We start from the raw sequence: 17,327 nt of genomic DNA on the forward strand, positions 1-17,327 counted from the left end.
GACGGAACCCATGAAAAATGAAAGTATTTTGAGACACTGATGCAATAATTACTAAGATATCATATAACAAATCAAGCTGTCCGAAACTGAGGGACAGGAGGTGCTTAACCAAAATTGTAATTTGTCCATATTTACTTCAATTATGGTACAAAATACATTCATACTGTCAAATTGGGATTATGTTCGATCATGCTTGCGGGATCCAAAGTATTTTTTCATATTCAAAATAATTACTAAATAGGCTCAAAATTAAGAAGATACGTCAATTTTTTAAAGATTTTCAAACTTTTCTACTTTTTTAAAAAGGGATGAATATTTCAAGGATGTGTTATTCTACGCAAACATTGTGGGCTTCGTAGCCGTGCGGTTAGTGTCACCAGGCATTTAGCCGCATCGTGTTAAGGATTGTGGGTTCGATTTCCGCTGCAGGCCGGAAAACTTTTCGTGAAGAATGTTTTCCGACTATGCCACTGGGCGTTGCATGCTAGTCCGTTGTCTAGTGTGGTGCTTCCTTCAAAGGACTAAAGTCCACTGGAAGCATTAACGTGTCGGTGTCTAGTCTAAATAATAGCTTTCTTTTCTACTAATACACCATCTTGATTGGACCATGATTTCTCAATGTTTCAACTTTGTCCGGTATTGGGTGCTGTTCGGCACTGGGGGATCTCCCCCAATAATCTCAAAATTTGTTTTAGTTTGTTTTACAACAAAGGCATCTATCGACCCCAAACCAAAAAAAAATGTATTCCTTAAGAATCTTTTTAAGAACAACACTGTACCGTTTTTATTTACTGCATGGCTCTACATAAAGCGGTTTTATTATGCAACTTTTATGTTAAATCGACAACTTAACAAAAAAATCGCATAATAATGGAAGCACTTTATAAGGTTCGGATAGACTACAATTTGAAACTGGTTTATCTTAAAATCCAGATAATTTCAAAACTTGAGGTCTTCAGTAAAGTTGTTTTGGTTATGAAGCGCTATTTAATGGTACTTCATTTGATTCGGAATTTGACCTCTAGCTGTGAGTATGACTTTTTAACTTTTCGTTTGCTCATGTCCTTCAGCAAAGCTGTTCAGTAGCTCAAGGGCTAACATTGTTCGAGCTAGTTGATACAAAATCTTGCACAGTTGATGCTAGTGAGCATCAAACGTTCGTTTAGCAGATATATCAGGAGCCTGATTATTTAGAAAGAGAGTGTTTTCGACAAATTTGTTTGGTAGCTCAAGTACTATCATTATTTCAGCCAAAAGATTCGAGATTTTGACATCAGGTGACGCTAGTGAGCATAAAACTTTTGTTTTGCGTATATCTCAGGAGCCATAGAAAGGAGCACTTAGAAAACCCCATGAAGAGATAGTTGATTCAAAATGTCTCCACCAGGTGGCACTACTGAGCTAGTAATTTTGCATACAAATCCTAACTAACAGCATCATTTAAAGTGGTCAGAATTAAAATATCTGTGGTCAGAAGTAAGATATCTGCAAAACACTAGTTTCATGCTCACTAGCTGGCGGCAAAATGTCAAATCTTATGGCTCAAATAAAGATAGCCCTTGAGTTACCGAACAACTTTGTCGAAGACGCCACCTCAATAAGTAGTCAGAATTCTGATATATCTGTTCACACTTGCACCGCCTGGTCACCACATCTCAGCCCTTGACATTCTCGATAACTTTTTCGAAGATGATTTTTCTATATTCAATCTAGATCGAGGGATATGTCATGTTGATGTTGTACATAGTACAACGCGCTACGAGTACTCATGTTACAAGAATTCACGTGACAGCATGCGTGATTCATGCAAATCATTATTGTGGAATCTTTTTAGTATTCCTTTAGTAGGTCCTATAGGGATTAATTCATTAATTGAGTATTCTTAAAAAAAAAGCATTATGATCCTTCTAGAAGGTGGGCGTGCTTGTCTGTTCCTAGTTCAATAGAGTTGAACCTTATCAAACGTCATTAATGTTGAACACACAATACGAAGCAGATTGAAATAGCGTACCACCGCCAAAGCCATGCTAATACCCCATAAATCGCGTCTACCAACAATTGAAATGAGCTCAAGTTTAATTGGATTTGACATTTATGATTACGACCCAACTTATTCTTTGCTCAACCTTCAAACTCGAACTCCTACCTATCATCATTTAGCTGGTGATGAGATGGCTTTTCTGGGAGCTTCGTCCATTTGCGCTTCTGCTTCTCGGCAAGACCACACAAATCTTGTTCTCCATTTAATTAGATTCATCATTATGGCGGTCCTTCCGCCGCGGTCACTTCGGAAATGCAAACCACGTTCACGCGTTTGCCCAAATGATAGCTTCATAAATTTCACTTTCCACTTTGTCGTAAATCTCCTCACGAAATTGCTTCCATCTGCTGGCAGTAAACCACGGGGTGGTCGACTCCCCAAGGCTTCTACAAAAATATGCGTGTTTTTTCGGAGCCCCATCCTCCAGGGGGATCAGTCTGCTGAAATTGAACTTGAGATGATACCTACTCTTATACATCGGCGTAGCAGGGATTTCGAACAGGGGAGGGTGAACGACCTCAGAGGTCATATAAGCCCAAAAAGGCGAATTAGCGTGCTAGTGGTTTCTTGGGCGATGGAATTCGGATCAATTGTGTCCGGTTCGCGTTGTTCGGGTGAAAAAAAAATCAGAGTGCGTCAATACGTCAATAGTGTCCGGTTCGCGCTGACGTATTAATTTCAAATTATATCTCTATCGTTTATCAAAACGAATCCTTCCCACATCAAAGCTCCCAGTGTTTTCTTGTGGAAGTTCAGAGGACTTCTCGGCTTCAAGTAACACGTCAAAATTTCCCTCCCATCCCCAAATCAACCTGCATTCGGACGCAGCCGGTGCCGTTATTGTTTGTTAAAATAATGAGAACACCAGTATTTACACATTGATTGACCGGTCAATCATGCTCATGTTCATTTTTTTTCCAATCGGTCGGAAGGAAGGAAAGTGCAATTATCAACGGACCCACCTGGCTACACCCGTGGCCTACACTTCTCTCCTTGGTTGGATTTTTATGACACGCAGGAATCGAATCGTCTATTGAGCAAATTGACATGCGAAAGCTCGGTTTCAATTTGGACTCGTTTTGTTGCTGGTGCGGATAAAAGCCAAACACTGAGCAAAAAAAAGAAACCGAACGGATTTCTCAAACCAATTCTTTCCGAAAGCAATCAACTGTTTGACGTTTTTCAATTGCTCCGCTCGAGCTAAACTGTATTGGCTAAGTGCCATTGTGCTGCTCCTATGAGTTAGGGGTGCGGGTAGATTCACCCGGCAGCTCATCGGGAATGGAAATGAATCCAAATCCCCTGTCGATCCATTAGCAATTGACGAAGATGACGATGCCTCTCCGCCAGAGCGCTACACGGGAATGTCATCATCTAATCAAAACCGGAATGGCGGCGCGTGGATTCGCGCCAGGATTAGACGTCACTTGGAGCGACAAATAAACTCTCTTGGTAATCTATTTTTTCGCGTTTCGGATAATGGCGAAAGCTTTCCGAATTATCAATTGGAATGGGCTCGAAGTGCTACGTAAAGATACAAATTGTTTAGAAAAGAAATTTTTAGATAGGGAGGAAAATCAGACTATTGCGAAATGTTGCAATTTCCTAATGGATCACGAAATTCCTTTAAGGTGAAGATGACTTATCACGAAATTCCTTTAAGGTGAAGATGAATTGAAACCACACTTTAATTGGGTACAAATGAGTACCCAAATCTTCCCAATGAGTGCCTCAAGTGGGCACAAATCTTCAGAATCAGATAACCATTCACGCTGGAAATTTGATCGATTTGTCACCACAAGTGCCTGTATCATTCGGGTTTTGTTTTTGAGAATTCCCAGGGGTTCAAATGGGAATCCTGAAATTGTAGTAATGCTTAATGTTTACTGTTTTCCTGGTAGTCAAATATTATCAAAGTTTTTTTTATAGAATCACAAGATAGGCATCGTAATTACAAAGTTTCACAATTATTATTATTATTATTATTATTATTATTATTATTATTATTACTATGTTTTATTTAAGACACTTCACCATTTGTCATGGCATTCGTGTCTGATTAATTATTATAACTATTACACACATATAGAATCACAAAGTATTTAGTTAAATTTTTGTTAAGATACTACATTCCTTAAGAAATTTTATCACTTTCGGATTTTGTATTGTACGCCAGTATTTCGGCCAGTGAACCGTTGATACCGTTGATTGGAGTCCTCTACATTCGACCAATTGTGCTCCACCGTGAGTTGCACTCCACAGTGCCTGGCAGATGGGAGGGTCGTTGTGATCCATTATAGGTACCGTCAAACGGGGTAACTTGCAACAGGGGTGAAACTTGCAACACTTCGACATTGAACCGAATTATCGTTTCGTTCAACACTGAGTTGAATTATTATGATTTATTCTGCCATTTATTGACCTTAGGTTTACAACAGAAGATTTTGGCAAGGGTATGGGCATTTTTTTCTTTTTTGGTTGGTTTGCTGGAAGTGAAAATCATATTACACGTTGGGTTGTTTGAAATTCATGCTGAAAAACGTTCCTCGTACCACACAAACAGTAGAAATATGTCATTCGAGGCATTTGCTATCAGTTACAGTACTTGGTAGTGTACAAATTGACAATATAAAAGTTTCGATAATTTGATGCTTAAACACTATAAAAAATCAAGAACGTTTTTGACTACCCTTGTAGGGTAACTTGCAACAGCAATTTTGACCTCAATTGTTTGATATTTCTTGCCAATAGTCATCGAAAACACATGAAAAGGCTAAATTGAACATACTATTTGTTCAGTAACATTGCAATTTATGTACCGCAACCAATTCAATACACGTTTGGTACTTAATATTAGATAATTTACACGAATCGCATTACTATTAAATTTGGTTTTATTTCTTCATAAAAATAATGAATAATTTTGAAAATCTGTACTAAAATTAACTTTCTGATCTACAATTGGGAACTTTCTCCATAAAATATAATGAAAGTTATGTCAAAACACCAACAGAGACCATTTTAAGACCTATATATCAATATGTGATACGTCGAATTAATTTAAATATTTATAAGAAAAATAAGTTAAGTGAAGTATTACTGTAAGTACCATTGTATTTGTACAAAAGTTGCATTAAAACGTTTTAATGGCATTCCAATAACTGTCAAGACTTATGATATGCTAGAATTTCCCCGAGTGGACACCCTATGCAATTCCAATGGAGTATTCAATCGATGTGGTTTAATACTCATAATTCAATCAATAATAATCAGTTTTCTAAGAGTAGTGCAGCCTGTCCCTGGTTATTGTCATGCTTTTACTGCAGATAATTTATAAATGATCAAGATAACACGATAAAGGTTAATTTTTTTAATAATTTACTTTAGGTAGCACTGTGTGTTGCATGTTACCCCACATCAGGGGTACACTCTTAAAAATAATGAGATTTACTTGCGACGTAAACCTTATAACACTTAATTATTTCACAACTTAAACATGAATTTGACTTGATTTTATGCCTCTTTGGACGTATCCTAAAACCTCAATGTACAACAACCTAATTTTACATTAAAATAAAAAATGAGCGCTATGTCTTTGATTCTAGGTGTCCCAAGCGTAGAAAATTTAACGCAAGAATTAATTTGAAATCTTTTGAGACGTAAACTTACATTTCCGACGGCATCGTTGGCGTCATCGTGCAGAAAATATAGTTTGTTTTCAAACGGAGTCAGTGAAGGACGCCGCGAGTGAAGTGGACAAAGAAACAAATCAATCAAAGATTTTTGAGCTTTACAGGATTAAATATTTTAAAATATTAGTTTTTCATTACTATCCTAAATGCGGTGAGTACGTAGTTCGTTTAAATGTGTGATGAGAAATAAGTGCTGTGTGATGTGGCTGTTTCAAATGCTTGGTGTTTGGTCGACACTTTGGTGAAATGGATTTCGTTACAGTCTGCTACATTATTTGAAATGCCAGGATCGAGAATAAAGGATACGAATATTCGCCAATTAGCTGGTAAGCATTCTATGTCTTAGGAATTTTTTAAACAATTTGCCAAGTAACGCAAAGACCATCGCCACGATCATCATTTTCATTTTTATTGCATCTGTTCTTAGACCCGCGTCACACAAAAACGAATACACGGCATGGCGTGAAAGTAGATCATTGCATCTTACTTTTACGTCATGTCGTGTATTTTTTTTTCTGGCTGGGTGTGATCATGTAATTTTAAGATCGGATGTAAATTTATGTCAAATGGTTCGCTTCTTTTATGTGCATCTAAGTGGATTGAAATTCACACGAAATTTTCGAAGAGTGTAGCATTAAAAATGTATACTTTTCGTCTCTCCTGATTCCAGAAAACCATATATTTATAAAATTAATACCGCGTGGTATTCTTTACTTGGCGATTAGGGTACCAGATGGTTTTTGTTTCATCTGTCTCTTTAAATTTTCCATCCATATAGCTTTGAAGTTGAAAATTGTTGCAAGTTACCCCGTTTGACGGTACGCGTGTGTGAGCCTTGTGTGACCTATTCGGATGCGAGTCAAGACTCGTTGTTCGGAGGGGTTCTTCCTATCCGGATATTTTCCAGGTGTCGGTTTGATTGACCTAAGTACGCAACGATTTTGATGCCATTGTGATTCCCATTGTGTCGAAATTCTTCTTTTAATTTCTCGTATAACGTCTTGTGCAGGTAACGGGATGTCTTGAAGTGGTTGATGTCTACCTTGTTTGGCTAGTTGATCGGCTGCCTCATTCTCAGCTATACTGGAGTGACCAGGGATCCAGCTGAATGTTACATTTGGTCGGCGTTAAGTCAGAGGGGACCAAGTACAAAACTTGGGAAAATTGGATTATTGTCTCATTAGATGCGAAATTACCTTACCTCCGTGACACTTTGATCAGATTTGATAGATGCTGTAAACTGCGAGAGATATGTAATAAATTTACTTTTGATGATCAATAAAATCGATAAAAGTGTGCAGTCAGAGTGGACCAAGTGCTTATTACTATAGCAGCGAAAATGTTCAGCACTCTGAGGAATGTGAGGAAATGAAAAACATTTTCAGAGATTTGTCAAATTTTTCGACATCGAATGATTCTTCTGCTTATCTTTCAATAGCAATTCATGAATGTTACTTGGTTCGATGCATTTAAATTTGATTTTTGACCATTTACCATATTCGGATGGGTGGTCAGAAATTGCAATAATTTCTGTGCAGACAGAGCGGACCAAGTGTTGAAAAGCAATAAACTAATTGATTGTTGCATTTTTTGAGTCAATTTTAGAGTCCGAAAGAAGTTTATGGTAGTCCTATGGTGTATGTATGGCATGTCCTAGGACCCGCTTATTGGACCAGCATATTTTGGTCGGTACTCAAGATTTTCACTTGGTCCACTTTGACTGAACGCATATTTGAATATTTCTGGTCTTCCATGCCCTGAATCTGCGAAACCTTAATTTTCAAGCTATCGTAATGCCACTGATTTCGGTATTGACTATATGGATCATTGACGAATTTACGATACTGGTGTGACAATCTGTTTCTTTTAGAGATATGCGCCAAATTTGACCATGCAAGCATTGAATGATTGTTATTTTCCAATAAATTGTTCAGTCAGAGTGAACCAACTCACTGAACGGTGGACTTTGGTTTCGGTAAGAGTGGACCAAGTACACATATGCCATCAAAAAAATCGTTCTATTAGAGGTTTGGATAATGATTTTTCATGATTATCACTTCACATTATATTGTTTGAAAGTAACACAAATTGTGCAGAAATATTGAACCAAAATTTAAACGAGTTTTAAAATTACAGAGCGTTAGACTTTAAACCCATTTTTCTCAAAATATCAAAAATGTCACTTGGTCCACTCTGACTTAACGCCGACCATTTTGTCCTACTATTTTTCTCTCAATAGTTTGTATTCAGGGATGCTTCGACCACAGGCGAGTGCCTCCAGACAGCTGGCTGAGTCGGTCAGTATGATGTTTTCGCTTGGCCATTCAGCTTCGATACTGCCATCATTAGTGCAAACGCTTCAGCGGAAAACACAGTACATGTGTCAGGTAACCGGTAGCTTAAGTGACTGCCATTCATAACTATTCCTGCGCCTGTTTGATAACCATACTTTGATCTATCCGTGAATATTTGTTCATGAGTACGATATCGGACGTTGACAAGTTCGCAAGTAATTTACGTTTTTCATTATTTTCAATACGTTTTGACAGTTCTCCGACTACCATTCTTCCATGCGCTTGTGTTGAAAGTTTGAAAAAAATGAGAATCCAGCGTAGCGCGATCAGTGAGTGGAATACAAACAACAGTGTCGTCGCTCGGCGGCCAGTGAAAGAAACTGAATGTTCGAAAGGTTGTTGCCTGTACTTTTTGCCGCTGGCGCCAACTGTTAGCGGTTATGAACAAAATAAACAGTCGTTACCCTTTGGACTAAGCATCCAGTCGGGCTTGTTTCTCCTAAGCTGTAATCTTACTGCGCCGCCGTAGGGGCCAGAGGAGCCTCCGGACATTTGTCCGGGTCAATAACTCACTGGTTAGGTATCGGGTTCAGTTTACGAAATGGAAATAAAAGCGATAAAACTGTCGAAAAAGTTTCCGTTTTGGAACAACTAGCCGATCGGGACAATGTTTTCTGTTCTCACTATCGCAAAAACCTATGTGTGGGTGAGGGGTTTCTCCGCGTGATATTTTCACAATTGATTTGCACTTATTGATGTACTTTCGCACTGTTTATTTATCCATTTTTCGGCTCGATTCACCAGAACTTCACTTCACAGAGGCACACTGTAAGTAGAATTTTCACGTGACCACTTATGATGGTATTTTCAAGCGGTAACATAGATACAACTTGATGATAATATCGGAGCGATTTGCACTTATTGATGTACTTTCGTATCCCGAATACGATGTGAGTTTCACAATAGATGACAGGAATCCTATCGAAATCTCGATATTTCGATACTAAAGATTCCAATCAGAGTATCAAAGCTTCCCACAGGATTACAAAAGATTCATAACCGAAAGCATTTTCATCCTTATTCAGGAGTCTGTCAAATATGAACCTGAAACCTTATGTCAGAGTTGTTACTTAAAATTTAAAGTTTATAAGGAAGTCTCACTGTAACTCCAGGATTTCTAGGAAAATCACAAAATAATTATTATAATGCCAGAATTGTCACGAAATTTCAATATTCCTGCAGATATCTCTATATTCTTACTCTACGGAAATCTCGGAATACCCTTCAAGTCTCAAATCTCACATCGTATTGACTCCTGCAACTCAAAAGCATGATTCGCAACCCCTAAAGCAATCTACCAGTAGCTTGTAGTAATTACTTCTCTTCCCGTTACTTACTTTACTTTTTACTTTTGCTGGCTCTACGTCCTTCAAGACATGACCTGCGCCACAATGTTACGCCAATTAACTCGGTCCATGGCTGCTAACCTCCAGTTTCTCGATCGCCCCACACTTCCAAGATCCTGCTCCACTTGGTCAAACCACCTAGCTCGTTGCGCTCCTCTTCGTCTTGTACCGGCCGGATTTGAGGTGAACACCATTTTTGCGGGATTGTTGTCCGGCATTCTCACAACGTGTCCCGCCCATCGTACCCTTCCAGCTTTGGCGACTTTCGTGATACTGGGTTCACCGTAGAGTTGCGCAAGCTCGTGGTTCATTCTTCTCCTCCATACGCCGTTCTCACATACTCCGCCGAAGATCGTCCTAAGCACACGCCGTTCAAAAACTCCTAGCGTCTCATGCCCGTAGAGGACTACCGGTCTTATCAGCGTCTTGTACATGGTATACTTAGGACGGAAGTGAAGTTTACCAGACCGCAAGGTCTTGTGGAGTCCGTAGTAAGCACGACTTCCGGCAATGATAGTTTTCGAATTTCTCTGCTGCAGTTGATATCCGACGTTATCAATGATCCGAGGTAGACAAATTCGTCCACCACCTCGAATTCATCCCCGTCGATCATCATGCATCTGCCAATGCGAGCTCTATCGCGCGGTTCCTCCAGGCCACAGATATTTCGTCTTCGACCCGATCTGCTTCACGTTTCAGCCTGGTATACTGTTCAGAAACCACCTGGAACGTTCTTCCGACAATGTCCACGTCGTCAGCAAAGCAGATGAACTGGCTGGATTTATTGAAGATCGTGCCCCGCATGTTGAAGCCCGCCCGCTTCATAACACCTTCTAGCGCATTATTGAACAGGAGGCAGGAAAGACCATCGCCTTGTCGAAGTCCTTTGCGTGTTTCAAACGGGTCCGATAATGCACCGGATATCTTTACACAGCACTGTACACTATCTATCGTTGCTTTGATCAGTTTAGTCAGTTTCCCGGGAAAACCATTCTTGTCCATAATCTTCCATAGCTTTTCGCGGTCAATGGTATCATAGGCCGCTTTGAAATCGATGAATAGGTGGTGCGTAGGGACTTGATATTCGCGACAGTTTTGGAGGATCTGGCGCAACATAAAGATTTGGTCTGTCGTCGATCGCCCGTCCACAAAACCGGCTTGATAACTTCCCACGAATCTGCTTGCCAGTGGCGATAGACGGCGGAAGATGATGTGGGAAAGCACTTTATAGGCTGCGTTAAGAATGGTGATCGCTCGATAGTTCTCTCATTCTAACTTGTCACCCTTTTTGTATATTGGGTATATTATTCCCTCCTTCCACTCCTCCGGTAGCTGTTCTGTATCCCAGATCTTGGCTATCAATCGGTGTAGACAAGTGGCCAACCTGTCCGGGCCCATTTTAATAAGTGCCGCTCCAATACCATCCTTTTCAGCTGCTTTGTTGTTCTTGACTGTTTGATAGCATCCTTAACTTCACCTATTGTGGAAGTTGGCACGTCTCCTTCATCCACCGTGCTGATGAAGCCATTCCTCCTGCTGTCTTGATCTTCCTCCTTTGCGCCGTTTAGGTGTTCATCGTGGTGCTGCTTCTACCTTTCAATCACCTCACGTTCGACCGTCAAGATACCTCTATCCTTATCCCGGCACATTTCGGCTCGCGGCACAAAGCCTTTGCGGGATGCATTTATTTTCTTGTAGAACTTACGTGTTTCTTGAGAACGATACAGCTGCTACATGTCTTCGCACTCCAACTCTTCCAGACGGTGCTTTTTATCCCGGAATAGATGGGTTTGCTATCTTCGCTTCTGTTTGTATCGTTCCACGTTTTGACGGGTGCCTTGCTGCAGCATCATCGCCCGCGCTGCATTCTTCTCGTCCAAAACCGTTCGACACTCCTCATCGAACCAACCGTACTTTTCCCGTACCAACTCATTATTAGTAATATATCCGAACGGTGTAATGAAGTATAATGACACAAACATGTTTCACTCGTGTTCCACATGTAGCATTTAGTTAACTACTATGAACTTATCTTTACTACATTAAAACCACACGGATAAATATGTATGCAACTTAGCTTAATAGGTTTCAATAAATAAAGCTCCCAAAATACAATCTAATCGCTAGAAATACAACAATATTAACAATATTTGTTTTAATTTAAGCTTCGTCTGATTTCAAGACGTGACTGGACTGAAATTACAAATGGTTACACATCAATAACCAATACTCACCTCACCCTACCCAAAGCCCGATCCATTCACAGAAGCGTTAAATTACGAAGAATTACGCCTAGAAGCATATTGTGTTGATGCCACTTGATTCGGCAAATAAACAATCACTGAAAGCCCCGTCAAGCTCACAAACAGAAAAGTGAAAAAAGAGGGTAATTGAAGCGATTATCTCAATTAGGCGAATAAATTAGCCCTCGTTCAGCTTTGACTCGTTGGCGGCCACCATCACCGCCGTGGTCTATTTGGGATTGACTGAGCTGCCCATGAAAGCATAACTGTCCCATATGGATTTTCAGACCAACATGTGCATGTTTCAATATATACTCTACTTTGCTTAAAAATATTAAAACACTTTGTTTGAAAATTTTATAAAAAATATGAGATAGGGTGCCAGTACCAATGGTTGTAATGTACCAGTAGATTGGACTATGGAATAAAACGTACATTTTTTGATAAAAACGACATGTGCTTATTTTTGTGGATAGATCGCCTCTAGTTTAGTCGATTTGCCAAATTTCAGCTTTTTATTTCATCAAAAAGTCATATAAATAATTAAGTTTAAGCAAAAAATTTGCTCCCTTGCACCAATAATTGCCGTCGTGTTTCAGTAGTGGATCAACGGATGGAAGCAGTTTTTAAAATGGATGTATAAAAATGAAGAAAAGTCCCAGAGATGTTCTTAATGCTTTATTCGAAAGATATTAGTTGCTGTTCGAAGGGAAAAAGGTTAAACCTGTGTAAAAATTTTCCTTTTTGTTTAAAATTCTTTGTTTAATTCCCAAACGTCTACTACTGGAGCACTAGCACAACTACTGGAACACGTGTACCAATAGTGGCTCAAGCAATTTTATGTTAAAAAAAATAGTTGTATCACTCTTTTTATATTTTTCTCATATAGTAGAGGTTGAAATCTTTCTGTTGACGTCAAAAGATCTCTGCTAAGGCTTTTCGTTATATTGCTTTGATTTTTTATAGCTTAGGTAGTTCACTAATGTCACCGGCATCCTAGGTACAGTCCTTTATTAAAACATAAAAGCATAACAGTATCTATATGAACTTTCAATCTAAATAACAACTGCAAATCATGAATTGCGTTCAAGTTTTAATTATTATGCTAATCATTAGAAACGAGTTATTTGTGCGACATTGTCTCAATGCCTACTTTCTTCCATATGGGACACTCATGCTTTTATGGCTGCTGAAGTACTGAGGTGGTGTTGGCCGGTGGCACAAAACAACTTGATTCTCCACTTGAACTAATTGGCAGATTATCCCGGAGCATAAAGATAAAGAAGGTTGCCCACTTCGCGAATATGGTTCCTTTTTTCTTCCCAATGAGGACGGCGGTTGGAGTTTCGCATCAGGTCTGTTCTGGTACTAATTGGAACGCCATTTTTTCCTCGTCGCCACTCAACTGAAGAGTCATAAACAAACAAGCTGATTTCCTAGGCCAATCATTCGGCATTACTCGATAAATGCCTCCAGAGGCTGAACTCAAGGATGATGCCTATAGTAAATCCCTCTTAAGAAGATTAAAAGTAAATTGGAAGGTAAGATACAAACGAAATGGTGGAAAACCCATAGAGTAAAACCTGCTTTGTTTCTGAAGGTGTCGGGTCAAAAATATTTTCGAGGTGCACTTCTTGTCGAATTAATCGTAACGTGTGTTTTCGTTGTTCAAGCCTCCAATTTTACTAAACATGTTGCATAAACTACATTTAAGTATCTGTTAACACCGCTGGGCAATAATAACGGGGAGCCGTAAAGTGATGAACGCAAAGCGTCTGGGTAAAGTTCACGAAGAGGAATGATACAAGAATAAGAATAAAACAACAACAAATCAGTTGAGTTTAAAGGAACGTAAGTGTATTGAAAAATCATATTTTCCAAAATATATCTACTTTCCAACAATTAAAAAATCAAATTTGTAGTAGGAATAATCTGTAAGTTAAGTAATAAAACTAATCCCAAAAGAAAATATTATAAAATTAACTAAAATAATGGAAATTTAGTCGATTGTTACTAACGAAGTGAATTTCGAAAGGTTAAAAATAATATCATATGCTGAAGTCCGAACAATCTCAAAAAAGTATGATTCAGTGTGATCTAACTTTAAATCTCTCTGATGGGGAAGAGCTGGATTTCACAATTACGCTTACGAAAAACCGATCTAGTGGGTCACTGAATTCCGTGAAAATTTGCTATTTTGTTCCTTATCCGAAATAAGGATACACGTGTTTTTTGATTAAGGTGACCATTTCCGAAAGATGGTGACCAAAAAATCGCGATTTTGCAAAATGTTTATATATAAAAAAATTATAACTTTTGAACCGTTCGACCGATTTTCTATCTTTTTAGACGAAATGAATGCTAAAGATTTTGACTTTTCAGGAAAAATATAAAATTTCACGAAAATGGTTTTTTTACAATCAAAAAAATTAATAATTTCCGGTTTCTTCGTGTTTTGAAGGCCTCGGGACCAAAAGAACTATTGCTGTTCTCATTTTTCTTGAAAGTTCAGAAAATTTTACGTTTACTATCAAATTTTCATTGATGTATGTTTTTTAGTTTTTGAGATATATTTTTTTGAAAATAAAAAATCAGTCATTTTTCATCGGCACACAATGTAGGTCTCAGCGCATTAGATTTTTTATTTTTTAAAAAATCGTAACTTTTACACAGCTCAACCGATTTCCAATCTTTTTCTATGCAATGAAAGATTTCAAGTTTTCAGACAAAATTGAAACATCTGAAAAAAAAAAAAAATTACGTGAAAATGTATAAAAATTCCTATTATTTTTTTCTAGAAGTTTTCATTTATTTTAATGTAAAAAAAACAATTCACTGCAGTAATCTCAAGGATTCATAGTTTTATAAGCAATATGTGATTTAACAACAATTTTAGGTTAATTTAACAAGCAAAAGTAAACAAATTACATCAATAAGCAACCAGTTTTATCCCGATTTCCCCAACTGGTCTAAATGCATCTGCAGAAAAGTTCATATTCTTATCTCACCGAAAATCATCATTTTAAGTCCAATTTCAGAATTCCATTTTTAGTTCTGAAAGACCAATTTTTATCATAACAAAACATTGTTTGGGAATTTACATTCATATTTTAAACAATATATGAATTGGCATATAAATAAAGAATTGAAAAAAAATCCTACATGAAAAATTTTAAGTTCATCTGTTTCGTAAAGAAGATAAATTTCAGTATTTTGGATATATTCGATCATTGTGCATTGTGCAATGATTAATTTTGAAATTTTGATTTCAATGAGAATCTTGGAGGGAAGGATAAGAATCCTACACAGTTTTCGATGAATCCTCTGAAGTATCTCTCAGAATCCTAACAGAATTCCCGTCAGTATCATCTCAGGATTCTTACTAGATTCCACGCAGGATTCATATAAGATTCTTCGTAGGATTCAATCAGAATCTCAAGATTCTCATCAGGATCCTCTCAGCATGTTATCAAAACCGTTCCAGGATATTCATCAGAATTGTTACAGGATTCTCATCGGAATCTCTACCGGATTATCGTATGATTTATTTCTTTATTGACATCAAAACCTTTCCAATTTTTTCTTCAGAATTTCTCGAAAAATCCTATCAGAATCCTTTCAGGACAAATTATTGCAACAAAATCTTTCCAGGATGCTCATCCAAATCCTTCCAGGATTCTTTTCTAAACACTTTTTGGATTCACATCAAAGTCCTTCGAGGATTCTAATCAAAAACATCCATGATTCTTACTGAAATCCTTTCAGTATTCTGATTAGAATTCCTCCTGGATGCTCATTAGAGTTCTTTTTGGATTTTCATCAAAATCCTTCCTGGATTAGCATCATTATTCTTCTAGGATTCATACTATATATTTCCACGATTCTTCCAGGAGTTTCTAAGAGATTTTATATTTTCAAGATTCTCGTCCAAGCTTTACCAGAATTACTATCACAAACCTTCAAGGATTCTTATCAGAAATCTCCCCGAGAGTTCATTGAGTAATAAACCTTTTAGTATTTATATAACAACTACCGAAAAAGAATAGTTGACCAGACATTGTCCAGGACTTTCATCAGAAAACTTTCAGGATTCTTATAAGAAAACATCTATAGAATCCTTTCAGGATTCTTATTGAATCGTTTAAGGATTTCTACTAGGATCTGCCCAGTATAACAGAAATTTCATAAATAAAACAATGAAATGAAAAAGGTAAACTTTTTTACTGAACTGAGTTCCGGTATATTGTTCCACCGTGTCCTAAATATTCTTCTTCAGCTACCGATACTTTGAATTGAATGGATTTTGTATAAAATACTTAAAAAAAGATTTAATCGATTGCTGAATTTTTATATGTCCAAAGCAAAAAATATTTGAAAAGGCGTATGATTTTCGACTTCTCTATTTTCAATTTTGATTTTCTGGTAGAAGTTAACAGAAATTAAAAATAAAACGAATGGTCAGTTGGTCGAATATAAATGTTCTTTTTATAACAATAATATACTCTGAGCTCTCCATTCAAAAACCAATATCTTAAATCAAGCTGACATCTCCGATTTGGGCTTCCCCTTATCCCACCAGTCGAAAATAACGCGCATCGTGGAAAGCTGCCTCTCGGCTAACAAGCGGATAAAATCGTACAATTTTCTAAAATCTTGTTTGTATGTTTATCCTCTTTTGGTTCGCTTCCTCCACCCGAAGCCCCAAGAAGACAAGGCGATAGGTAAACATTGTAAATCTGATGCTCCACCCGTATCCACTCCGCACTTTTGAGGAGACGCTCCTTGCCACAGAAGCATACGCGTCACTATGGGACATCAGGCAGAAAAAAAAATCTAAAAAATTACAGATAGGATTTTCTTGTTCATTGTAAAAATTCTATTTATAATTAGTTCAATAATTCAAAATAGTACAATAGGTGATAAGTGGCTTGTAAAATATACATATGATACATTTGTTCGAAATATGATACTGTTACAATAAAAATTACTGTATTTTTACAATATTTTCCATCTGGGATGTGACCTATGTATATATATATCTATAGTAACATAACTCATTATATCACTATAAACCGCATCCAAAACACTGTCTTTTTTGGAAACAAATCATCAAATTAGTACCACTTTATTCATAGGGGCGGTCCATTAATTACGTAAGGGCTTATGGGGGGAGGGGGGGTTTGAGGTTTCTTACGCGCCATATAATTTATTTTGAATTTTCATACAAAAAATCTTACATGGGGGGAGGGGGGGTTGAAAAAGCCCGAAAATTGTCTTACGTAATAAATGGACCGCCCCATAGGTATAACATAAGATGCCATTTTTTTTTTAATTTATTCCGCAAGACTATATTTAAATTGCCCATAGTACCACCGCGCGGGAAAAGTAGAATGAATAATAATCGCGGTTCCGTGGCGGGAGGTGAAAGCTGTGCTCATCCAACCGAAGGCGGCGTGGGTGAGGAACCGCCAGGAAGCGGAAATCTTTGAATGTTAAACATGAAACCTACAGAAGCGGGGTGCGATGGGAAAATTCTTTCCGCCACACCTCGGCTCTTCGGCTGTGGCGTCAAGTGAAGATGTCAATAGGAGTCGAATTTTGTAAGACTGAAAAGGGCGGAGGGGGAAGGAGAAGATCTGGTTCTGGTGGAA

General features: G+C 37.9%; 1 protein-coding gene across 1 annotated transcript in view; it reads left to right on the forward strand.

Moving 5' to 3' along the window:
- LOC5568825 (protein amalgam) overlaps positions 1 to 17,327 on the forward strand; it is a 571,401-nt gene that overhangs the window by 330,506 nt on the left and 223,568 nt on the right. The gene's annotated exons all lie outside the window — the stretch shown is intronic.

The sequence above is a fragment of the Aedes aegypti genome, chromosome 2 (assembly GCF_002204515.2).
Source record: "Aedes aegypti strain LVP_AGWG chromosome 2, AaegL5.0 Primary Assembly, whole genome shotgun sequence".
Classification (NCBI taxonomy): domain Eukaryota; kingdom Metazoa; phylum Arthropoda; class Insecta; order Diptera; family Culicidae; genus Aedes; species Aedes aegypti.